Source organism: Oncorhynchus keta, chromosome 2 (genome assembly GCF_023373465.1).
Source record: "Oncorhynchus keta strain PuntledgeMale-10-30-2019 chromosome 2, Oket_V2, whole genome shotgun sequence".
Taxonomy (NCBI): Eukaryota; Metazoa; Chordata; class Actinopteri; order Salmoniformes; family Salmonidae; genus Oncorhynchus; species Oncorhynchus keta.
In genome coordinates this window covers 45,308,462-45,335,141 of record NC_068422.1, presented here as the reverse complement: position 1 = coordinate 45,335,141, position 26,680 = coordinate 45,308,462, and the positions used below count along the sequence as shown (strand labels likewise).

At 42.2% G+C, this 26,680-nt stretch overlaps 1 protein-coding gene across 1 annotated transcript in view; it reads right to left on the bottom strand.

Annotated features, from left to right (window-relative positions):
- LOC118401088 (serine/threonine-protein phosphatase 2A 56 kDa regulatory subunit delta isoform-like) overlaps positions 1-26,680 on the bottom strand; it is a 633,889-nt gene that overhangs the window by 50,000 nt on the left and 557,209 nt on the right. The gene's annotated exons all lie outside the window — the stretch shown is intronic.

Here is a 26,680-nt window from a genome sequence, read left to right as displayed (position 1 = left end):
AAAGAGAGATATGTGTGTGTGTGTGTGTGTGTGTGTGTGTGTGTGTGTGTGTGTGTGTGTGTGTGTGTGTGTGTGTGTGTGTGTGTGTGTGTGTGTGTGTGTGTGTGTGTGTGTGTGTGTGTGTGTGTGTGTGTGTGTGTCAAAAGAGACAAAAAGAGAATGACACAAAAGAGGGGTAGAAGGGAGTAGTGAATGAAAAGGCAATAGGCTAGACATAGGGGACCACAACACAGAAGTAAACAGAGGAGAGGTGAAGGACAGACAGTGGAAGTGGAAAAGACACAGATGCATGAGAAGAATAGAGAGAAAGTGGGGACAGAGGAGGGAGAACGAGAGAGGACCTGAGGAGACATTACGTGAGGCAGGGAGATGGGGCTGTGGGGGAGAACAGATGATAGACAGGAGAAAACAAAGAAACAGGATTTTAAAATTCAGCCGGCTAAGCCACTATGAAAATCCCCAAACCCATTCATTAAGATGAGTGAGATTTGGAGCAAAAGTATTTTTTCTTGTTATCGTTTCTACTTATTATTTTAATTGAAATGAGTCAACCCTAGAGGCAAGGAGATAAATTCAGGACTGTAAAATGGCTGATCGGGGGAAAGTCTGCAATCAAATTGGATGAGTCAATGGAGATGTGTATAGACTATCTAGGCATGTTTGGACACACACTGGTTTTGATTGAAGGAATACAAAATGGCACATTGCAGTCAAATATAAATATGTAAATGCTGCAAGGGGGATAGGCAAGTGAGCGCACACACACACACACCCACACATAGCCTCAACATACACACACACACACACGAGAACTAAGCATACATAAAAATATTTTGTGCACACACTAACACAAACATTGTACAGAATAGTCATGGGAACTCAGCATTAATCATAGTTAGGCCTATTACTGTCACACCCTGATCGGTTTCACATGTCTTTGTGCTTGTATCCACCCCCCTTCAGGTGTCGCCCATCTTCGCCATTATCCCCTGAGCATTTATACCTGTCTTCTCGGTTTGTCTTTTGTCAGTTCGTCTTGACTTGTCAGGTCTTACCAGCGTGCTTTTGCGTTTTCCTGTTTCTCAAGTGTTTGTTTCCTAGTTTTCCCAGTTCTGACAATTCTGCCTGACCCCGAGCCTGAATGCCGTCCTGTAACTGCCTGACTCCGACCTGATTACGACCTGCCCTTTGCCCCCGTGCTGTACTATCCACCTCCTGTGTCTGCATCTGGGCCATATCTTGAGTCGTGATAATTACAGGAAATGAGATAGTGTCAGATTTACATTTAATGACTGAGGAGGAATAAAAAAGGTCCTGATTGCTAAAACAACAAAAGTAGAGTGTTCTTACGGTTGGCACTTTTAAGGAGTTGAGTGATTGCTTGTTGCCGATGTGCGACATTGCCTTTAGATATTGCTCTGTCATTTGTTCTGTCACTTGAGTCAGAAGAAAGCTACAAAACCTTCTCTGAGATTGTAACAAGAAAGTGGACAGACACTATTAAGCTATCGGTTTGAACCCCTGCTATATTACATCAGATACCTGATTTATCTACACAGAAGAGACTACCTGAAGTTAGAGCAACACTAACAATGACCACCATGACACAACCGTCTCTCGGTTGACTGATCTCAGGCAGCTCTAAAACCAATCCAGCCAGAGCTGTGACACAAAGTGAATGAGGAGAGGGGCTGATTCTGATTTGTCCCGTCACCGAGATTTCCATAATGTCCTTCATTGATTTGCATCCCATCCAAGAGGATAACAAATGAGTAAATTCCCCCATTGTCATGTTTCATCACAGAAGCCGTCAGTTTGGTGATTGGGATGCATCGTGTCTGGATTACCTGAGTTCTCAGTCTGGGGAGGAAGAGTGACAGAATGCAATCATGAAGCCACAACTGCACCAGGCAGGATTACCAAGCAAAGAGCTCACTGAAAGGCTAACAACTCACAACATAATTCCACAAACTTGCAGGGAGAATAGCAATACTTCCAGACCCAAAACAGTAGTTTTCATTTTCTCAAAATAATGTTACAGAAAGAGAGGGACAAAATAGAGAGAGAGAGGTTGTCTGTGTTCCTCTGATTTGGGAACGAGAAGAAATAGAGGTGCAGGGTTGAAGCATCAAAATAGCTCACTAGTCCCTTTTAATTTCCCCAGGTGGAATGAGCTACTCTACCAAAATCACGCAGTAAAACTAGGACACTAGTCTGAAAAAATATCCAACTGCCAGATCGAAACCACTCTATGCATAATGAAAAGTGTGCTATTTACTGCTATAGTCCCATGACAGTAATTCAGAAAGGGGAAGAAAAGAGAGAGAGGCAGAAATGTGATTTAGCTACTCTGTCACTCAGACCAGGGGGGCAGGAGGGGGCAGGTAGGGTATCATGGGCAGCCAATGATTTATGTCTGGGTGGAGTGGCAGGCGGACAGATCAATGCGGCCCGCACACAGGCAGTAATATGAAGACAGATTGGTTTAACTCTCAACTGCTGCATCGGAGGGGAACGGGTCTGGGGACTCTTTAGTGTAGGAGCCAGACAGAGGGAGGGAGGCAGTGTAGTTTCCCATAGAGGCTTTGTTGTCAGGATCTCCAGAGGCGAACGCAATGCTATCAGAGGGCTTGGAGGAGCCACATGTCTCCATATGAGTGCACTGCCCACGTCACTCCTTTCTGCTCCCCATTGATTAGCGATAAAGCGCCCCAACGGCCACAGAAAAACCTGCCGTAAAATAGTACCAACCCCATAGCCCCTAATTTCCTCCGCACAGAACTATAAGAAGATGTATTCCGCAATTCCAGAACTCACTTTGAGCAATTAAGAGAACAAATTCCCATCCTACACCAGGACTAAGAGCTTTTCTCCCTTCACCTCCCTCTTCTCTCCCTTCTTGCTCCTTCATCCAGCTTTAGGTCATGTGTGACAGGCCTCTGGGTGCTGTGGAGCGTGCTGTGTGATGCTGTGCTGTATGGTGAGCCTAGCGCTGCCCGGTCCAGGCCAGGCTATCTATCGTGGCAGTTAGCAGCGGTGGTGGTGGCTATAGGTTCCTCAGGCCCGCTGACTGACCACAGGAAGATTATCTCTCAGATCAATGGTGGGATTGATTTTGGATCACAGCGGCCGTTCATCAGTCACTGGAAAGCCAGGTGCTGGAAAGCCAGGAAACTTAATTTGAAAGAGCTGATGTAGACAAGACTGAGAGCAAGTGTGCCAAAGTCATGTTTTAGCCCTACGTAATAACAATGTAAATACGAGATCTTATGGGTATGTGTCCGCTGCTGCGTGCCGAGAGTGACCAGCTGGGGCCCTGGGACAGACAGATGGGGCCGCGTGTTGCTGTGGCTGCTTGGACAGTGCTGCCTAGCGCCCGACACAACTAGATCTGAGGGGGGATCGAGACAGAGGGAGGCCATTAACAATGGTAATTAACCATTAGCCTGCGTCTGCCACCTGAAGTACCTCAGGAGGGGCCAGAGCGACAACACCTGTACGCATGGCTGGGCTCTGTGCGAGGGAGGTGGCGCAAAGTCATGTTCTCCATATTGGTAATCCAGATATTCTGTCGATGACAATCAAAGAGCATTGTCTAGGTAACATTGACACAAGCCATTTAGAGAAGTGGGACGCCAGCAAAACATTCAGTGAAAACTCTGTATGTTTAGATCAAGAGTGCAAATATTCTGGAATATGCAGGCCTACTACAGATAAATGCACTTCCCTGGTCTGTGTACACTCAACTGAAACCCCTGAACAACTCAGAGGCAGAGCGCATGCTAAAAAGAGACTGTATTAGACGGATACAAGCCCAGGGGTATCAGTGAAAAGCCAGCCGTTCCTATTCATTCCCCTGATCTTTCAGATCCACATTGCCTCCCTCCCTCCCTCCCCTCCTCCTCCTTCAATCCCCATTTCATTTCTCTGCGGCAGCCATCTCACCTGCGCCCTCGCCACTTCCCCTGTTATTAGCACTGTGGCTGCTGGCAGCACATATTTGCATGAGAGCCACTGTAACCAATTCCAATTTCAGACGGAATTTGTTTTCCGGACCCCATCCATAGCTTTTAATTAGAAACCACGGAGTTCGGTGAAAGGCACCGGTTGCCTTTCAGGTGGCCGTTCACCCGCCAGCGGCACTGAGGCGTGAAATTATTCGGGTCTAATCATTGACTAAACAATAAAGCATTAATTCTGGGAAAATGACTCAAAGTGAGGTGTGCTTAGAGGAAAAGGACTGGGGTCCCCAAGAGTAAAAGGACACAAGATCAGGAACTGTCACACACATCTCCTCTGGGGATGTGCTGTATGTCCTTGTACCTGAGGCTAGAAAATCGACAATTGAACTATAGAGCAACACACACAGCTACAAACACAGCTTTTGATTTCTGTCATGAGACTGCTTACCTTCCCTCCACACCAGTAGTGGGACAAAGTCACTATTATTTGAGTTACAAACCAGTCACAAGGTCACAAAGTCCCAAGTCGAGTTCCAAGTAGACCGGGTCAAGTCTCGAGTCAAGTCCCAAGTAGAACGGGTCAAGTCTCGAGTCAAGTCCCAAGTAGAACGGGTCAAGTCTCAAGTCAAGTCCAAGTCATGCATTCTAAGACCATGTCAAGTCAAGTTTTTAAAAGTCAAATATCAATAAAGTTGAACAAAATAATCTATACATGTGATGACTTGTTCAACTACACATCTGTGTCTATTTATTGAGGCTAACAAACAGCCATTTTCATTATTTTGTCTACCACACATTTTGATTGTATAATAATTCATTTGAACAACAAATTCCAAATGCAAGCTTCACAAGTAAATGATCCATTTCAATCCATTTTTACATACCAAAAGACCAGTAGACCTAAGCCAGTAATTGTTGCTTGATGCCCCCATTGCTGGTGAGCTTGCAACGTGGACAGTTAATATTAGTTAATATTCATCACCAAACTATTTCTGGAGCTGCACATTGTACATTGTGATCTTAGGCTTGTGTGCGTCTGCTCGTCCATAGATACCCATTTCATGACACTCCCTACGAACAGTTATTGTGCTGAAGTTGCTCCCAGAGGCAGTTTGGAACTCGATAGTGAGTGTCGCAACCGAGGACAGAAGATTTGTACACACTACGCACTTCAGCACTCGGTGGTCCCGTTCAGTGAGCTTGTGTGGCCTACCATCTCGCAGCTGAGCCATTGTTGCTCCTAGACGTTTCCACTTCACAACAACAGCACTTACAGTTGACCGGGGCAGCTCTAGCAGGGAAGAAATGTTGGAAAGGTGGCATCCTATGCGGTGCCACGTTGAAAGTCACTGAGCTCTTCAGTAAGGCCATTCTATTGCCAGTGTTTGTCTATGGAGATTGCATGGTGGTGTGCTATATTTTACACCTGCCAGCAGGAAATGGCCGAATCCACTAATTTGAAGGGGTGTCCACATACTTTGTATATATAATGTATCTTTTGATACATAGCCAGTCGGCCTATCCGCCACCAGTGAGGTAGACTATATAATTATAACCCACCCAAACTTGCAACTAGGCTACCAGTGGAGTCTTGTCTGGCAGCGAAACAGTTCCTTCAGACTCATTTACTGCCTTTAAAAAAAACATAGCTGATGTGTCTGACTTGCTTAAACAAATGTGGTTTCTAATAACAATTTAAATGTACAAACTGTGGCATAAGGAGACGACAGGCGTATAAGAGGCCATGCATAATTTCGATTAAGTCATGAATGAGTGAGCTAGGATGTAGTCAATATAATGTAGTCAATATAACTATTTGTTTAGCACTTTTGAAATGTACAGCGACAGAATTCAGAACATGGGCCGTTCTTACAGTGTTCTCCCTGTACCCCAAGTCATAACCGTATGATAAATAAACGGGGCATATAAGCAGATAATGAAAGCTCTTACAATATTTGATGATTACATTTCTCTAAAACAGGTTTTAGTCTACATGTGTACCACCAAATCAGAACAGTAGGTGAAATTAAGAGGGGTAAACAGACCAAATTATTATGGTGAGGCACATGGGCTACTAATATCGTACTACACAACATACACTTAGTATGATTTTCCTAGCTACAGAATACATCTCCCTGGCATATTACATAATTTATGCAGCAGCATACAATACATTTTTGGACTCACCTTCTTGTGCACTCTCTGGATTTATGGTGCTTTCAAAACAACTGGTAATTCGGGAAAAAACAAGGTTGAATCATGATGACGTCAATTGATCTTCAGGTCGTAGCTCTAAAAAGAGTTGGATGACCGTTCAAAAGGTATTTTCCCAGTCGGAGCTCATTTATTCCCTACTTCCCAATTGTCTTGAACTCAATGAAGTGAAATTTTTGCAGTTCCGAGTTAACAGTTGTTTTGAGCGCGGCACAAATCATGCTTCATTGACAGCATGGCCAATGTTGAATGTTTATCATTTTAATCTTGGAGAAGAGCCTCTTAATCCCATATTTGGGACCACACAGACACTCCATTGAATAGCAGGCTAGTGATTGCCGTTAGCCACTGTCACTGATTCCGTCCAAACCACTCATTGTTGAATTTGAGATTTCCAACTTGTTCTGTAATGTTTATGTCCAATGGCTGATGAGCACCACTAAGTTTTATCTATAATTTCTCTTCATTAATTATTTTCATGTGACAATGATTAAAAAGGATTTGCCAGTAGATTGTCGGCTTGATTCATGATGACTGTTAGCTACGATTTTGAAAGTATGTTGACATGATCAGTCCAATCAAAGCTACTGTACATATAACGTGATTTGACGTCATTTATCTGTGGCCAATGACCTTGAGCCTTCTTGGATGAGCACTTCTAATGTAACTCTGTGGTAGAATTTCCGAGCTCTACCCTTAGACTCGGAGGTGACGTAGTGTCCCCATGACAAAACACTGAGCCAATCACGGAACAACGGTCCGTATTTTCTGCTGGCTTGCCCCACCAGCACAGGAAGCACTGAGCTAGGCTGAAACACCTGCATTTTGGAGCTGCCTTTACTCAAGAAAACAAGAAAGAGACCATGTTTGTCTGCAGCTTTATTAACTCATTGATATATATGTACATTTTAAATTGTTTGAAAAGCGATATGTGACACGTATTAATCCCAAAATGTCATGCAAAACAGGCAAGTTAACAAACAAGTGGGACTCTGCCCCACCAGCTCTGAAAGATGGGTTGCCACAGCAGAAGAGAGAGCCACGGAATATTATAACATTACAATAGCTACTCTGTTTTTGCCAAGTATCTCATCACTGATCTGGATATGTGAGGGACCGCCTTTGAGCGCCAATGCTGCTGACTGGTCATTGATCATCAGTCAAGACGCGCAATATTTTGGTTCTGAAGCACATATTAGATGTTTTTGAAACAAGAATCTGGTGCAATTCTGTAGGCCTATGTTAGTGACCAGATCGAATAAGCAAAGGTATACATATATAATGCATATGATAGGCTATATGTAGCCTTTTCAAATATGTATGAACACAAATATTTTTCCCATTCAGTTTCACACTCGCGATCCCCAAACCCTTCTCACCCAAGGTCGTCACTATTAACAAAGACACACAGTTATAAACCACTCCTATTTTTACAATTGATGCTAATAAAATCACATTTTAAACCTAACCCTAACATTAACCACACTGCTAACCTTATGCCTAACCCTAACCTTAAATTAAGACCAAAAAGCACATCTTTGTTAACATTAATTAAACGATAGGACTATGTCAAGGTTGAGTCCCGAGTCTTGAAGCTCCAAGTGAGGTCTGAATGTATTTTATTGTATATCAAGCAGTGGTGCAACGTACTTAAGTAAAAAATACTTGAAAGTAGTACATAAGTACTTTTTTTAGGGTATCTGTACTTTACTTTAAAATGTATATTTTTGACTACTTTTACTTGATTACATTCGTGAAGACCTATGATGCACTTTTTACTCCATTCATTTTCCTTGACACCCAAAATTACTCCTTACATTTTGAATCCTTAGAAAGACAGGAAAATGATCCAATTCACACACTTATGAAGAGAACATGCCTGGTCATCCCTACTGCCTCTGATCTGGAAGACTCACTAAACACATCATTTGTATGTAAAATTAGTGTTGGAGCGTGCTCCTGGCTATCTTGCAAATAATTTTTTTTAAAACATGAAAATGGTTTGCTTAATATAAGGAATTTGAAATCATTTATACTTTCACATATACTTTTGATACCTAACTATATTTAAAACCTTGTAGACTTTTTCCCATGTAGGATTTTACTGGTTGACTTTCACTTTTACGCGAGTCTTTACTTTTATGACAATTGGGTACTTTTCCCACCACTGCTATCAAGTATTTTTTTTTATCAAGCTGTGTCTCAAGTTATCAAATTTGTGACTCAAGTCCAAGTCATGTGACTGGAATTCACACCACTGCTCCACACCCTACCGAGGTGACCTTGACATAATCTCAGTGGGGCAATACCAGGACCTGGCAAAGACTGGGGGTGATAGGAATCCATTGAAATCCATTGAGGATTTGGGTTTCTGTGTGTAGTGGTTCAGTAATCCCTCTTCCCATCAGCTGGGTAATACGTATTTACCTTGCATTCAACAGCTATTGATTGACAGTAATACAGTCATTATCCTCTTGGGTTTCCGAGAGGCTCCTACATTTTCCAGAGGCAATTAGGCAACGACACTACGTCAGCTCTATCTGAGCATCTGTCCATTTCAGTCACTTCTGCTCATTTCTCTCTTCCTACTGCTCTCTCTTTCTGCCTCTTTCTTCATGACAGCCAGCTTGGAGAAATGAAAACTTGTGATTGACACACCAATTACCTTTCTGCCATCACGCGCCAAAGCCCAGATTTCTCAAGGTCCTCTTCTTCTGTGCCTCCTGTGAAACCAATACATGGAAATATGAATAAAAAGACATTAGAATTCAGACAAAATCGCTAAAAGACCGATTGAATGTAAATGTACGATTAAAACTGATGCCATTTAAAATCCCTTATTTTATCTCAAAACATTAAAAGCCTCTGCCTTTGAGTCACTTGGCCTATTCGATTTACTTCCAACCAACAATGGGGTCATGGAATTGAATACACAATTAGGTGTTATAAAAAAAGAGGAATAAAATGCGTAATTGAGGGAGCAAACACTGCATCCAATTTGGTGTCAAATGTCTATATTTTTTCGAAATCAAGGAATACAAACAAAAACATCCATCCCTGTCACGTTCGTCATAATAACTGGACCAAAGCACAGCGTGATCTGGGTTCCACATCTTTATTGCTATGTGAACCGCAAAGTAAAACAAAACAAAACAATAAATGAACAAAACGAACCGTGAAGCTACAATAATGCTCACAGGCAACTAAACATAGTCAAGATCCCACAAAGTACAAAGGGGAAATGGCTGCCTAAATACGATCCCCAATCAGAGACAACGATAAACAGCTGCCTCTGATTGGGAACCATACCAGGCCAACATAGATGTAAAAAATCACCTAGATAACCCACCCTAGTCACACCCCGACCTAACCAACATAGAGAATAAACAACTCTCTATGGTCACAGGGTGTGACAATCCCAAAAATGTGGAATATGCAAAGGTTTTGATTTCTGGCCAAACAAATGGAAAAGGGGTCTTAGAAAACATCTCATAGAAAAGTCTTAAAAGGTATTAGAAATACATCAAAACACAGTAATGTTGAAGTACAGAACAGAAGAGTAGAGTATAGGTCAGTACAATACAGTACAGTGCTGTACAGTATAGTTTAAAACAGTCAGGCACACTAGATGTAAGGTACAGTATAATTTACTTGATTACTGTACCTTACTTCACTGTGCTCTAGTCTACTGTGCTAAACTATACTCTACTGTAGTGTACTGTACTGAACTCGACTCTACTCTGCTGTTCTGTGCTGTAGTGTAGTGTAGTATACTTTACTCTTTACTCTTACAGTGCCTTGCAAAAGTATTCACCGCCTTTGGCGTTTTTTCCTATTTTGTTGCATTACAACCTGGAATTGAAATAGATGTTTATTTGGATTTCATGTAATGGACATACACAAAATTGTCCAAATTGTTGAAGTGAAATGAAAAAAAGTACTTGTTTCAAAAAATTCGAAAAAATTCTAAATGGAAATGTGGTGTGTGCATGTATGAAGCCCCTAAATAAGATCTGGTGCTACCAATTACCTTCGGATGTCACATAATTAGTTATATAAGTCCACCTGTGTGCAATCTAAGTGTCACATGATCTGTCACATGATCCCAGTTTGTATACACCTGTTCTGAAAGTCCCCAGAGTCTGCCACACCACTAAGCAAGGGGCACCACCAAGCAAACGGTACTATGAAGACCAATGAGCTCTCCAAACAGGTCAGGGACAAAGTTGTGGAGAAGTACAGATCAAGGTTGGGTTATAAGAAAATATCAGAAACTTTGAACATCCCACGGAGCACCATTAAATCCATTATGAAAAATGTAAAGAATATAGCACCACAACAAACCTGCCAAGAGAGGGCCGCCCACCAAAACTCACAGACCAGGCAAGGAGGGTATTAATCACAGAGGCAACAAAGAGACCAAAAATAACCCCGAAGGAGCTGCAAAGCTCCACAGCGGAGATTGGAGCATCTGTCCATAGGACCACTTTAAGCCGTACACTCCACAGAGCTGGGCTTTACGGAAGAGTGGCCAGAAAAAAATAAGCAAACATATTTGGTGTTCACCAAAAGGCATGTGGGAGACTCCCCAAACATATGGAAGAAGGTACTCTGGTCAGATGAGACTAAAATTGAGCTTTTTGGTCATCAAGGAAAACGCTATGTCTGGCGCAAACCCAACACCTCCCATCACCCAAGAACACCATCGGCAGGGACTGGGAAACTGGTCAGAATTGAAGGAATGATGGATGGTGCTAAATACAGGGAAATTCTTGGGGGAAACCTGTTTCAGTCTTCCAGAGATTTGAGACTGGGATGGAGGTTCACCTTCCAGAAGGACAATGACCCTAAGCATACTGCTTAAGCAACACTTGAGTTGCTAGTTAAATGTCTTGGAATGGCCTAGTCAAAGCCCAGACCTCAATCCAATTGAGAATCTGAGGTATGACAAAGATTGCTGTACACCAATGGAACCCTTCCAACTTGATGGAGCTGGAGCAGTTTTGTCTTGAAGAATGGGCAAAAATCCCATTGGCTAGATGTACCAAGCTTATAGAGACATACCCCAAGAGACTTGCAGCTGTAAAAGGTGGCTCTACAAAGTACTGACTTTGGGAGGGTGAATAGTTATGCATGCTCAAGTTTTCAGTTTTTTTTAAAAATTATTTATTGTTTGTTTCACAATAAAAAAAATTGCATCTTCGAAGTGGTTGGCATGTTGTGTAAATCAAATGATACAACCCCCCAAAAAAAAATGTATTTTATTTCCAGGTTGAAAGGCAACAAAATAGGGAAACTGCCAAAGGGGGGGGAATACTTTCGCAAGCCATTGTAGGTGTGTCCCGCAAAACTTTTCCTAATCTTGATCTTTTCGTTTTAACACTCGCTTATAAATGTAACCTGTGGAATGCACATGGAATTTTGACTTGGGTGCACCAATGCAAAGGAATGGCACATGAATGGCACATGGTTACATCTGTATCTTAGTTTCAAGTCCAGTGTGCTCAGACTGTTATTACATTTGTATCATTTGAGGAGCATGCATCACAAGCAAAGTCCTTTGTATCATTTAGACTTCGCCTGTGAGAACCATTAGCACAGGCAAGTCTGAGTCTTAGCTGTACCACAGCCTCTGCCATAGAAACAAACGGAGCATGGCTTTGTGTCCGTGGTTGCACTTTTATAATGCAGAAACCCCCTAGTCTGTAACTCAAACCATTCAAAACTAAATATGTTTTTTACCGGAGCTACACATTTTCTGTGGAAATTGCAATCAATGGTTTTTGATTGGCATACTTTTAAAGTGAAAAAATATGCAAATGAGATGTTTTTGGGGCCTGATCTTTGTGCTTCTGTAACTTTCTCACTCATCCTTCTACAAGATTCATTCAAGATTATCCGTAATCATGGTAGCATCCACATTAGAAGTGTTCAGAAACATATTCTATTATTATTTACAATAAAAGTCACTCCAAAATGACATTTCATTATTTACAATTCATTTCTAAGGGCACAAAATAATCCAAAACACAACCAAACCAAACTGCAAATGCATCCAGCAAGTTTGTCGAATCACAAGCTGTGTAAGTCCTTGCGTGCTAGCGACATGGGACCAAATACTACACTTTTGACTCAATTTAATACACTATAAGTGAGTGTCCAAATACTTATGACACCTTCAAATGGGGGGACCAGATACATGAAGTACATTAATTTCTAAACGATAAAACAGATATGTATGAACATACCCTCATAAAACATTTAATCTCAAATCGCAAATGCTGGAGTATAGAGACAAATTACCAGGCCGGTTTATTCTTCCCGGGCCGGACAGATACACACAGACTGCATGAGGGAGGAACATACACAACAAGAGGGATAGAGACAGTGAGGTTGCTCTACCCGTTCGTGAGGTACATTAGCTACAAGCCTAGCTAAATAGGAGGAATCGTTGGGGAGCAAAGAGATAACCTTAGATTGATGTCTGACTGGCTTCCTGGATGCTCCTGCCTGAGCAGAGATGAGATGATGACTAAGGAATTAAATAATAGAAATAAAAAAACTAAAATCATAAAACAATGGAATGTTTTCAATGTTTTGCCAATTGAATGTTCTCATATTTGGCTTTGGAATTTAAATTAAAAAGCTCTAAAAATAATTTCAAGGTCATAATTTAATGTTGTTAAAAAAATATATATTTCAATTTCTTTTTACCAAACCGAAACTGACCTCAAAAAGCACGAACCACTCAGCACTAGTACCCAATCATTCCATGGGCCCATAGATCAATCAAGTTCAGAGCTAGAACACAGCCTATGATCTTCCACCTTCAATCTGTTCTGGTTGGATGCCGTCTCGCCTAAATACCTTTTTAATCGAAAATCTGTGGGAGTCTAGCTTGTCAAGGTTGAGGTAACTAGCCTCCAGTCAGTAATGTGTCCGTCTACCCAAACTCCAAGAACCATACCAAATACAACCCACACATTCACTCATTCTCCACGGTAAATCCAAACCTGGCACTCTTTAGTGTAGCCTACACGCTTTGCCTAAGGCCCTAGTTCCCTCATAAGAGTTCTGAACTCAACGTGAAGGAAATTATAACACACAACTGCAATAGAGGAAAACGCAGAAGACTTGAAGAAAAACGCAGAAGACGAATGTGGATACATATTAAAGAACATTATTCTTGGCCCGGAGTCACTGCAAAGGCAGGAAAGACACTTAGCTGCAATGAGACAAAAATCAATAGCAATTTATTCTCTCCTTGGACTCCAAACAGAGCAAGTAAATAATCCTGTCCCCCTCTCGCCTGTCCCAGGAGTGCACTGGCGACTCTCTCTCTCTCCTCAGCCTGTTGCAGACCTCTCTGACCCCTCAGAGTAGCGTCGCTCAGACTCAATACCTCAAATACCTACTGCTACTGGGACACACTCCTGCTCCGGTAAGACATAGCCTTTGGCAATTGGTAAGGATGTGGATATTCACATGTCAAGTAGTCTTGTTTTTCTTTTATTCCCCTCTCCTGTGATGTTTTGCCCAGACTAAAAAGGCTATTATTAAATTCAGTAATATTTCTTTTTAAATCATATGAGCAAGATTAGATTATGGCTCAGTCACTCACACATTTATCTTCCTAATACAGACTCGTCTAATATTACAACTTGCTGTATTATGAAGGTCATTTAAAGTCTCATGAATATGGATATCATGACATTGCCCAAAATATACAGCACCAGTCAAAAATTTGGACACCTACTCATTCCAAGGCTTTTGTTTATTTTTTAAAATTTTCTACATTGTAGCCACCTTTTGCCTTGACAGCTTTGTACACTCTTGGCATTCTCTCAACCAGTTTCATGAGGTAGTCACCCGGAATGCATTTCAATTAACAGGTGTGCCTTGTCAAAAATGAATTTGTGGAATTTATTTCCTTCTTAATGCGTTTGAGCCAATCAGTTGTGTTGTGACAAGGTATACAGAAGATAGCCATATTTGGTAAAAGACCAAGTCCATATTATGGCAAGAATAGCTCAAATAAGCAAAGAGAAACAACAGTCCATCCTTTCCTTAAGACATGAAGGTCAGTTAAATTACTTCAAGTGCAGTCGCAAAAATCATCAAGTACTATGATGAAACTGACTCATGAGGACCGCCACAGGAATGGAAGACCCAGAGTTACCTCTGCTGCAGAGGATAAGTTCATTACAGTTAACTGCACCTCAGATTGCAGCCCAAATAAATGCTTCACAGAGTTCAAGTAACTGACACATCTCAACATCTACTGTTCAGAGTGCGTGAATCAGGCCTTCATGGTCGATTTGCTGCAAAGAAACCACTACTAAAGGACACCAATAAAAAGAAGAGACTTGCTTGGGTCAAGAAACACGAGCAATGGACATTAGACTGGTGGAAATCTGTACTTTGGTCTGATGAGTCCAAAATGTGATGTTTTTGGTTCCAACCACCGTGTCTTTGTGAGACGCAGAGTAGATGAACAGGTGATCACCGTATGTGTGGTTCCTACCGTGAATCATGGAGGAGGAGGTGTGGGGGTGCTTTGCTGGTGACACAGTCTGTGATTTATTAAGAATTCAAGACACACTTAACCAGCATGGCTACCACAGTATTCTGCAGCGATACGCCATTCCATCTGCTTTGCTCTTAGTGGGACTATCATTTGTTTTTCAACAGGACAATGACCCAAAACACACCTCCAGGCTGTGTAAGGGCTATTTGACCAAGGAGAGTGATGGAGTGCTGCATCAGATGACCTGACCTTCACAATCACCTGACCTCAACCCAATTGAGATGGTTTGGGATGAGTTGGACCGCAGAGTGAAGGAAAAGCAGCCAGCAAATGCTTAGCATATGTCGGAACTCCTTCAAGACTGTTGTAAAAGCATTCCAGGTGACTACCTCATGAAGCTGGTTGAGAGAATGCCAAGTGTGTGCATAGATGTCATCAAGGCAAAGGGTGGCTACTTTGAAGAATCTAAAATATAAGATATATTTTTTATTTGTTTACCACTTTTTGGGTACTACATGATTCCATATATGTGATTTCCTAGTTTTGATGTCTTCGCTATTATTCTATAACGTAGAAAATAGTTAAAAATAAAGAAACCCCTTTTTTTTACCTTTATCTAACTAGGCAAGTCAGTTAAGAACAAATTCTTATTTTCAATGACGGCCTAGGAACAGTGGGTTAACTGCCTGTTCAGGGGCAGAACGACAGATTTGTACCTTGTCAGCTCGGGGGTTTAATGAGTAGGTGTGTCAAAACTTTTGACTGGTACTGTATTTTCTATACATATTTATCCCTACCACTCCAGTATCCCTGCACATTGTAAATATGGTATTGGCACTGACCCTGGAACTGACCCTGTATATAGCTTACTTTCTCATGTTCTTCTTAAATCTAATTCTCGTGTGTTTTTGTTCTACTTAACTTTTTTTATAGCACAACTGATATTGATTACTGCATTGTTGAGAAAGGGCTTGCAGGAAAGGAGTTTCACGGTAATTGTGCATGTGACAATAAAACTTGAAACTGATCAAAAATACAGTATGTCTACACTGTTTTCTTGTGATAGACCTAGTGCTGGGGCTGTAGCAAAAAAAATGTCATGAGCATGACCTTATTTCTATTAAAGCATGTTGGATGACTGTCATTCACATTCCATTCACCTAGTTCCATGTAACATTGATAGGTTTAGGCTACTACGTGATACTCAAATGTTCCCTGTGCCCATCATGAGATTGCTACAACTTAGCCTATGAATGAAAGTTTACAATGTAGGTGCACACAGGTCGAGAGAAAAAAAAATTGAGATGACAGACAGTGGCACATTCAATACCGCCTTGCACACGCTTGCCTACATCTAGATTATCTATGGTGTAATCATTAGTACAACATTTGCAAACGAGAGTTTCTATTTGACAAATTCAGGTGTTTTTTTCCCTGCTTTCATTTAAGAAAAGTTTTTTCAACAGAATTGACCCCTGATCACGCATAACCATAGTTCCCTTTCATTTTTTATCTAGGCAAGTCAGTTAAGAACAAATTCTTATTTTCAATGACGGCCTAGGAACAGTGGGTTAACTGCCTGTTCAGGGGCAGAATGACAGATTTGTACATTGTGAGCTCGGGGGTTTGAACTTGCGACCTTCCGGTTGCTAGTCCGACGCTCTAACCACTAGGCTACCCTGCCGCCTCATAGCAGCCACATTGTATTCCTTCTCGCCTCTATGCACTCTCCTCCTCTCACCTTTTCCCTTCGTTTGTGGACTTCAATGAACAACACATCAGCTGTATGTGACCGGGTGAAAAAAAACTTTCCAAGTCAAACCATATCATAACCGCTACACACAGCCTACATCTTTGTCCCCATATTAGCTAAAGTAACGTCCTAGTCAACATAGCTAATAGAACTTATGCGTTAACAAACCAGCTACAATCATGCAGTAACGTTACAGTATATTGTAATGGTTTTCTTGAGTTGAAGGAGAGGCGGACCAAAACACAGCGTGGTTATTATTCATGGTTCTTTCATCAAGAAACTATACATGAATAGACTAACAAAACAAGAAATGTGGAAAAACCAAAACAGCCCTATCTGGTGCAAACACAGAGACAGGAATAATCACCCACAAAACCCAACACCAAACAGGCTACCTAAATATGGTTCCCAATCAGAGACAATGACTAACACTTGCCTCTGATTGAGAACCATATCAGGCCAAACATAGAAATAGACAAACTAGACATGCAACATAGATTGCCCACTCAGATCACACCCTGACCAAACAAAAACATAGAAACATACAAAGCAAACTATGGTCAGGGTGTGACATATATAGTCAGTAAGCAGTTACACCGTCGGGCCCCGATGGCAATAAATTAATAAAACCAGCTTACTTTGACTTGGAAGTGTTCCAGTATTGTGTTGGATAGTCATAGCCAGCTAGCTAACATAGTATCCCTCTGTTCGAGCCGGGTGTTTGAGTAACTAAACTGGCCAGCTGAATTTGCTAGCTAAGTAGGCAAAACTGAACTTGAAAAAAATGACAGAATCTCTCTCTCGCTTCTACTTCACTTTTGAAGAAATTAATTTGTTGCCTCTCTTTGAGTCAACTACTCATCACATTTTATGCATTGCAGTGCTAGCTAACTGTAGCTTAGGCTTTCAGTACTATATTCATTCTCTGATACTTTGGTTGGGTGGACAGCATGTCAGTTCATGCTGCAAGAGCTCTGATAGGTTAGAGGACGTCCTCCAGAAGTTGTCATAATTACTGTGCAAGTCTATGGAAAGGGGTGAGAACCAAGAGCCTCCTAGGTTTTGTATTGAAGTCAATGTACCAAGTGGAGGATGGAAGCTAGCTGTCCACTGGATACACCATGGTGCTACCCTACAGAGTGCTGTTGAGGCTACCTTTTGACTTCATTGCAAAACAGTGTGTTTTAATCAATTATTTGGTGACATGAGTATATTTAATATAGTTTTGTCTAAAAAGGATAACTTTTTCAATGTTTTACCATTTTCATTTTTATGACATTCACTGAGGAGGATGGTCCTCCCCTTCCTCCTCTGAGGAGCCGCCACTGCTCAATAGGCCTAGTGAAACGTATTGCTAGATAAGTGTCATTCAGCCAGCTCAAACCAAACCCTGTCTCCCGGGTGATGTGTGAGCCTGAGACTGACTCAGAGTTGATGGGCCAGAGAGTCTCAAAAGACACAATCAATATGCCTTCACTGCTGAGTTTCTCAAAGTCTGACAATTGAAGTGGGTGGAAAGGCTATTTCATTCTCTGGAGATATACCTCAGATGAATGTTGCTCTTACCTTCAGATTTAGAGACAAATAGGACATTTCTTAAGAGCATGTATGTTTTTTCTCCAAGATGACAACAGTCTGCCTTCACATTCCAGGACTAGAAGTATCAGTCAAACTAAAGCTTAGAATCGGTCAAAGAAAAACCTTCTTCCAAACACAGTGTTGATATAATAGTCAACTTACTGATAACATTTGAACAACTTACTGTAGCAACAGGTGCGTGTAGACTAAGACCTTTGAACGAATCTGAACTGAAAATATATGGTCTTTACCCTTTACCTTGTCTTGACAGGAAGAATAAAAAGATTAAAGTATAACCAATGTTGACAGATATATAATGGTTTATTCATGGTATTGCCTCACTCAATCACCATCAAAAACTTGGGCAAGACCTAACCTTTATTCATGAATAGAATTCTATTGCATTACATTGAGCCATACCAAACAAAAACCATTGATTTCAAGTTTAACAAGCTATACAATGCCATACACAAGTCCGCTCTGTCTCAGTGTGTGTAGCCTATGTTTCTGATGCTGTCTGGAACAAAAGAGTATGATGCTGTAGCATTTGATTGATTGATGCCAGCAAGCATTTGGCCTACCTTGATAAAAGAAATTGCCAATCAGTGTTGAGCTGAGCTCAACTGTGGGTTATCCTTGCTCAGCAAAACGCCCCCAATGGAGGACAGTTTGTATTTGGCTTCACACCAATCAAATCACATCCTGAGCAAAATGTCATAATTGTCAGAAAAACAAGTCTGTTTCTGGTCTGCTTGTGTTGATGCCCTGCAATAGTTAGCTTGCTAAATCATCCCTATCCTAAATCATCCCTATCCTAAACCATGAATGGAGATTGGGATTTGAACTTGTGGTTTTGACTTAATTCTCTGTACAGGCCAATGATTATGACAGCGATTCTGATCTACCCATAAATTAATATATTGTGCCACTGGCCTGAGATGATTGAAGTTCAATATGTAGCCTAAATGTAGCCTAGTAGCTAACTTAGATGGTTCATTGTTGCCCATGCGAGATGGTTAGGCTAGCAAGCATTTTAGCTAGGTAGCCTATGAAAAATAAAAATAAAAGCTTACAGAGCCATAGAACATTTTTCCAACATGACAGAGAGAACGGCATTGACGTTCAAGTAACCAAACGTAGGTGGACACCTGCTCCCATGTAAGTTTATTGTGATGGTAATGACGTTGTTTTTTTATGATAATTCTTAGGTGGAGGTCGTTAGCTACAATGGTATTTTCGACACCAGGTCAACCAGGTCAACGCCCTCAAGGCCATGCGGCTCGAAGGTATTCCAGGGCTCGTTATCAGAGCATACGCAAACAGCTGCCAGGCACGTTAATGGTCATTTTCAACCTCCTTTGTCCCAATCTGTAATCCCCACATGTTTTAAGATGACCACTATCATTCCTGTTACCAATAAATATAATGCTTCATGCCCAGTGCGGATTTTAGCAAGTAAATCTTGGTGGGGCAAACCATTTAAAAAAAAAATGTTTTGCATGCAGGCAAAGCCACTACACTACACAACACAACACTAAACAATACATTAATTGCACTATAACGGTGACAAACTGTGCCCACAAACTGTTAGGGCCTACATAAAGCTGTCCCAACAGCAGAGCTTTCTTTTCAGCACCATGGAGTGAATCCTTACCACTGTTACACCTGGCTATCAGCAGAGCCTTGTCTGGCAGCAAAACAGTTCATTCAGCCTCATTTACTGCTTTTTAAAAAAACATAGCTGATATGGCTTGCTTAAAAAAAAATTTGGTTTCTAATGACAATTGAGATGTACAAACTATGGCGTAATTTCTATTAAGACAATTAGCGAGCTAGGACGGATGTAATCAATGTAACTATTTACACTATTTACAGCACTTTTGAAATGTACAGTGACTGAATTCAGAACATGGGCCGTTCTTACTGTATTTTCCCTGTACACCAAGTCAGCACTGTAGGATAAATAAAAGGGGCATATAAGCAGACAATGAAACCTCTTGCAATATTCGATGATGACATTTCTCTATACCAGGATATATGCTACATTTGCACCATCAACTAACAGCTTACTACACGACATACACTTAGTGTTGCTTTCTTAGCTACAGTTTACATATCTCCCTGGCATATTACATCATTAATGCAGTAGCATACAATACATTTTTGGACTAACCTTGTTGTGCTGTGCTCACTTGAAAATGAAGATGGCACTGCGGTCCTTCTTGTGGACAGATTTTGTCAGCAAACTTTGTCATCAAAGTCTGGCATTCTCTGGATGTATGGTATTTTCAAGACAACTAGGAACTCTGGGAAAAAAAACATGTTGAATCATGACGTCAATGATCTTCATGTAGGAGGTCTAGAAAGAGGCCCGATTTCCAGACTTGGACGACCGTTCAAAATGTATTTTCCCTGTCGGAGTTCCCTGTTGACTTCAACTCACTGAAGACTGAGATTTCCGAGTTTCCAGTTATTTTGAACATGGCAGAAGTCATGCTGGATTGACAGTCTACCTTTTCTGGCCCATTGTGTTGCATGTGAATGTATCCCTTTAAGCTTGGAAAAGAGACCCATAAATCCAGACTTGGACCCCACACCCATTCCACTGAATAGCAGACTAGTGATTGCTTGGCAAAGCTTGCAGTTGGCCACTGATTCCTTCCAAACTACTCCAACTTGTTGTGTAATGTTTACGTCTAAGGGCCGATGAGCACCGATACGTTTTATCTATAATTTCTCTTCACAAGGCAAGGATTGAAAAGGATTTGCCAGTAGATTGTTGACTTGATTCATGATGACTACTTGTCTAGCTTGCTAGCTAAGATATTGAAAGTATCATGTTGACATGATCAGTCCAATCAAAGCTACGGTAGATTTGACATTTTATCTCTGGCCAATGACCTTGAGCCTTCTTGGATGGGCACTTCTATTGTAAATGTATGGCAGCACCGAAGGAGTTTGAATTTTCGAGCTCTCCCTGTAGATTCTGCGGTGACAGTGTCCCTATGAGTGACAGAACACTGAGACAATCACAGTGCAATAGAGAATATTACCAAATCCTATGCTCCGTATTGTCTGCTAGCTGCCCCACCACAGGAAGCATTGAGCTAGGCTGAAACACTTGCATTTTGGAGCTGCCTTACTCAAGAAAGCACAAAAGAAACCATTATTTTTTACATATTGTTTGCCCCACCTGCCCTGAATGACGGGTCACCACTGTTCATGCCACAATGAGTACTGCCCTGTAGCACTCACTTCTGTAATTATGGAGTGCTTTGAGAGGTTGGCTATGGCACACATTAACTCCACCGTCCCAGACACCCTAGATCCACTCCAATTTGCGTACCGCCCCAACACATCCATAGATGATGCAATCTCAATTGCTCTCCACACTGCCCTCACCCACGTAGATAAGAGTAATACCTATGTGAAAATGCTGTTTATTGACTACAGCTCAGCATTCAACACCATAGTTCTCTCAAAGCTTGTCACCAAGCTCAGGACACTGGGTCCGAACACCTCCCTCTGCAACTGGATCCTGGACTTCCTGACGGGCCGCCCCCAGGTGGTGAGGGTAGGCAACATCACCTCTGCCACGCTGACCCTCAAAACAGGGGCCTCACAGGGGTGTGTGCTTAGTCCCCTCCTGTACTCACTGTTCACCCACGACTGTGTGGCCACGCACGACTCCAACACCATCATTACGTTTTCTGAAGACACGATGGTGGTAGGCCTGATCACCGGCGAAGATGAGTCAGCCTACAGGGAGGAGGTCAGTGACCTGGCAGAGTGGTGCCAGAGTAACAACCTCTCCCTCAATGTTAGTAAGACCAAGGTGCTTATCTTGGACTACAGGAAATGGAGTGCAAGCACATCAACATCGACGGGTCTGCAGTGGCGCAGGTCGAGAGCTTCCAGTTCCTCGGTGTCCAAATGACGAAAGACTTAAAATGGTCCAAATACACGCACACAGTTGTGAAGAAGGCACGACAGCGCCTCTTCTCCCTCAGTAAGTTGAAAAACTTTGGCATGGGCCCTCAAATCCTCAAAAAGTTCTACAGCTGTACCATTGAGATTATCTTGATTGGCTGCATCAAAGCCTGGTAATGGCAATAGCACCGCCCTCCATCGCATGCTGCTACAGAGAGTGGTGCGGACAGCATAGTACATCACTGGGGCCGAGCTCCCTGCCATCCAGGACATCTATTTCAGGCGGTGAGGAAGGAAGCTGCGGAAAAATGTTAAAGACTCTAACCACCCAAGACTATTCTCTCTGCTTTTGCACAACAACCGGTACAACAAGTCTGACACCAACAGTCTATTGATCAGCGTCTATCCCCAAGCAATAAGACTGATAAATAGCTAACAAAATAGCTACACGGACTATCCGAGTTAACCATGTATCTTTTTTGACTCTCTGCACACTCACAGGCCATAAACACTCACTCCATCATCTACTCACTCACATATAATATGCACATACATTTATACTTACTCTACACACGCACACCCACTTACATGCAAGCTGCTGCTACTCTGTTCATCTTATATTCTGTTGCCTAGTCAACTTACCCCTATCTACCTCCATCACTCCAGTATCCCTGCACATTGTAAATATGGTATTGGAACTGACTCAGTATAGTATGTTTACTTACTTACTGATTGTGTTCTTAATATTTCTTCTTATTTCTCATGTATTGTTTGCTAGTATTACATTGTTATTGACTTTTGCATTGTTGGGTTTTGAGTTTGCAATTCACTGTACCTGTGCAAGTGACATAAAAAAGTGAAACTTGATCTTGGCTTTTAGCAAGCTAGCTTGACTTGCTATAAAGTTAGTGAAACAAAATGAGGAAAAAGTAACAACACAAAACACGTTTTATTATCACCTTGAAGCAATATTTTATCCTGTCTTGAGTGAAAAGGTCATATTTTGCAATCAAATCAAATCAACGTTTTTTTTGTCACATGTGCCGAATACAACAGGTGTACGTACACCTTACAGTGAAATGCTTACTTACAGGCTCTAACCAATGGTGGTGGGGGTATGTGTGTGGTTTTTTTTTTTTTTTTTTTTTTTTTTTACCTTTATTTTACTAGGCAAGTCAGTTAAGAACAAATTCTTATTTTCAATGACAGCCTAAGAACAGTGGGTTAACTGCCTGTTCAGGGGCAGAATGACAGATTTGTACCTTGTCAGTTCGGGGATTTGAACTTGCAACCTTTCGGTTACTAGTCCAACGCTCTAACCACTAGAGCGTTGGACTAGTAACCGGTAAGTAAAGAAATAAAATAGTAAAAAGACATTTGAAAAAAGAGTAGCAAGGCTACATACAGAGACACCTGTTAGTCAGGCTTATTGAGGTAGTATGTACATGTAAGTATCGTTAAAGTGACTATGCATATATGATGAACAGAGAGTAGCAGAAGCGTTAAAAGAGGGGTTGGCGGGTGGTGAGACACAATGCAGATAGCCCGGTTAGCCAATGTGCGGGAGCACTGGTTGGTCGGGACAATTTAGGTAGTATGTACATGAATGTATAGTTAAAGTGACAATGCATATAAGATAAACAGAGTAGCAGCAGCATAAAAGAGGGGTGGGGGGGGACACAATGCAAATAGTCCGGGTAACCATTTGGTTACCTGTTCAGGAGTCTTATGGCTTGGGGGTAAAAACTGTTGAGAAGCCTTTTTGTCCTAAACTTGGCACTCCGGTACCGCTTGCCATGCTGTAGTAGAGAGAACAGTCTATGACTGGGGTGGCTGGGGTCTTTTACAATTTTTAGGGCCTTCCTCTGACACCGCCTGGTGTAGAGGTCCTGGATGGCAGGCAGCTTTGCCCCAGTGATGTACTGGGCCATACACACTACCCTCTGAAGTGCCTTGCAGTCGGAGGCCGAGCAATTGCCATACCAGGCAGTGAAGCAACCGGTCAGAATGCTCTCGATGTTGCAGCTGTAGAACCTTTTGAGGATCTCAGGACCCATGCCAAATCTTTTTAGTTTCCTGAGGGGGAATAGGCTTTGTCACGCCCTCTTCACGGCTGTCTTGGTGTGTTTGGACCAATCTAGTTTGTTGTTGATGTGGACACCAAGGAATTTGAAGCTCTCAACCCGCTCCACTACAGCCCCATCGATGAGTATGGGGAAGTGCTCGGTGCTCATTTTCCTGTAGTCCACAATCATCTCCTTAGTCTTGGTTACATTGAGGGATAGGTTGTTTTTCTGGCACCACCCGGCCAGGTCTCTGACCTCCTCCCTATAGGCTGTCTCGTCGTTGTAGGTGATCAGGCCTACCACTGTTGTGTCGTCAGCAAACTTAATGATGGTGTTGGAATCGTACCTGGCCATGCAGTCGTGGGTGAACAGGGAGTACAGGAGGGGACTGAGCATGCACCCCTGGGAAGCTCCAGTGCTGAGAATCAGCGTGGCAGATGTGTTGCTACCTACCATCACCACCTGGGGGCTGCCTGTCAGGAAGTCCAGGATCCAGTTGCAGAGGGAAGTGTTTAGTCCCAGGATCCTTAGCTTGGTGATGAGCTTTGAGGGAACTATGGTGTTGAAAGCTGAGCTGTAGTCAATGAACAGCATTCTCACATAGGTGTTCCTTTTGTCCAGGTGGGAAAGGGCAGTGTGGAGTGCAATAGAGATTGCATCATCTGTGGATCTGTTTGGGCAGTATGCAAATTGGAGTGGGTCTAGGGTTTCTGGGATAATGGTGTTGATGTGAGCCATTACCAGCCTTTCAAAGCACTTCATGGCTACGGACGTGAGTGCTACGTGTCTGTAGTCATTTAGGCAGGTTGCCTTTTTGTTCTTGGGCACAGGGACTATGGTGGTCTGCTTGAAGCATGTTGGTATTACAGACTCAATCAAGGACATGTTGAAAATGTCTGTGTCAGCACATGCCTGGAGCACACGTCCTGGAAATCCGTCTGGCCCCGCAGCCTTGTGTATGTTGACCTGTTTAAAGGTCTTACTCACGTCGGCTACGGAGAGCGCGATCACACAGTTGTCCGGAACAGCCGATGCTCTCATGCATGCCTCAGTGTTGCTTGCCACGAAGCGAGCATAGAAGTGATTTAGCTCGTCTGGTAGGCTCATGTCACTGGGCAGCTCGCGGCTGTGCTTCCCTTTGTAGTCTGTATTAGTTTGCAAGCCCTGCCACATCTGACTAGCGTCGGAGCCGGTGTAGTATGATTCAATCTTAGCCATGTATTGATGCTTTGCCTGTTTGATGGTTCGTCGCAGGGCATAGCGGGATTTCTTGTAAGCTTCCGGGTTAGAGTCCCGCACCTTGAAAGAGGCAGCTCTACTCTTTAGCTCAGTGCAAATGTTGCCTGTAATCCATTGCTTCTGGTTGGGGTATGTACGTACAGTCACTGTGGGGACGATGTCCTCAGTGCACTTTTTGATAAAGACAGTGACTGATGTGGTGTATTCCTCAATGTCATCGGAAGAATCCCGGAACATGTTCCAGTCTGTAATAGCAAAACAGTCCTGTAGTTTAGCATCTGCTTCATCTGACCATTTTTTCATAGACCGAGTCACTGGTGCTTCCTGCTCTAATTTTTGCTTGTAAGCAGGAATCAGGAGGATAGAGTTGTGGTCGGATTTACCAAATGGAGGACGAGGGAGACTCATGTCGCCTACGGTAGGCCTACAGTATATTTAAAAATATATTTTTCAATGACGTGACTCTTTGTCAATAATTACATTTAGAGGATTGGAGGTTTCTAAATTAATATCTAAGGGGCATTTTATCAATTAGTATATTTGAGTTTAACCACAATATTTGTTGTATTATTTGTTCTGTCTTTTCTGGTGGATTAAACTGAAATTGCAGCCAACTTTCTATGGCTCGTTTAAAAAATAAAGATCATTTGGAGATGATTTTGTTTTCCAACAACCTCAAGTGAGTGAGAAAAAGGCCATTCTTGAACATGGGGTGAGACATTGTTACGAAATTTGTAAATTAAGCAAGTTTGTTATTTAGAATGATTTATTTATGTTTTTAGAGGGACAGAAACCAAAATCCTACCATCACCTCATGGGTCTCCCGGTCGCGGCCGGCATGGGTACTGAACCAGCATCTGTAGCAACGCAGCTGCGCCACTCGGGCACAGTACAACGTGACTGGTCGGGAGTAGGCAAAATAATCCTAACATTTCCACACCTTAATTGTAGTCTAAGTTTCTCTTAGAATAAAAATCTTAGTGTAACAACAGTTTTAGTAAGTAAGTGCACAAGTATCAGTTTCTATTTGGTTTATGTCGCCCATTCATTGTCAGTTAGAGACACAGTAGCGCCTTGCGACCCAAAAGCATAATCAGTGCTCTAACTCCCCCTTGCAATGGTCTGGAGCAATGAAGTGGTGAAGCAGGGTACCGCACCACAAATGATCTCTAAGTCCCGCCGGGGGGGGGTTACAGTGTTATCGAAACGTCACGCTACAGTAAGCCTACTCAAAACACAGCCCTTATTTTAAGTGTTTCTAAAATCTCCAATGGGAAAAATGAGTGGTGGAAAAACAATTGGAACCATTTCCCTGTTTGACCGCTAGGTTTTATGGGTATTATACTACTGTGGTACTCTGTTCTTGAGAGCTAGGCCAGACCATCTGGCTTCAATGTACTGTATCTGTCAC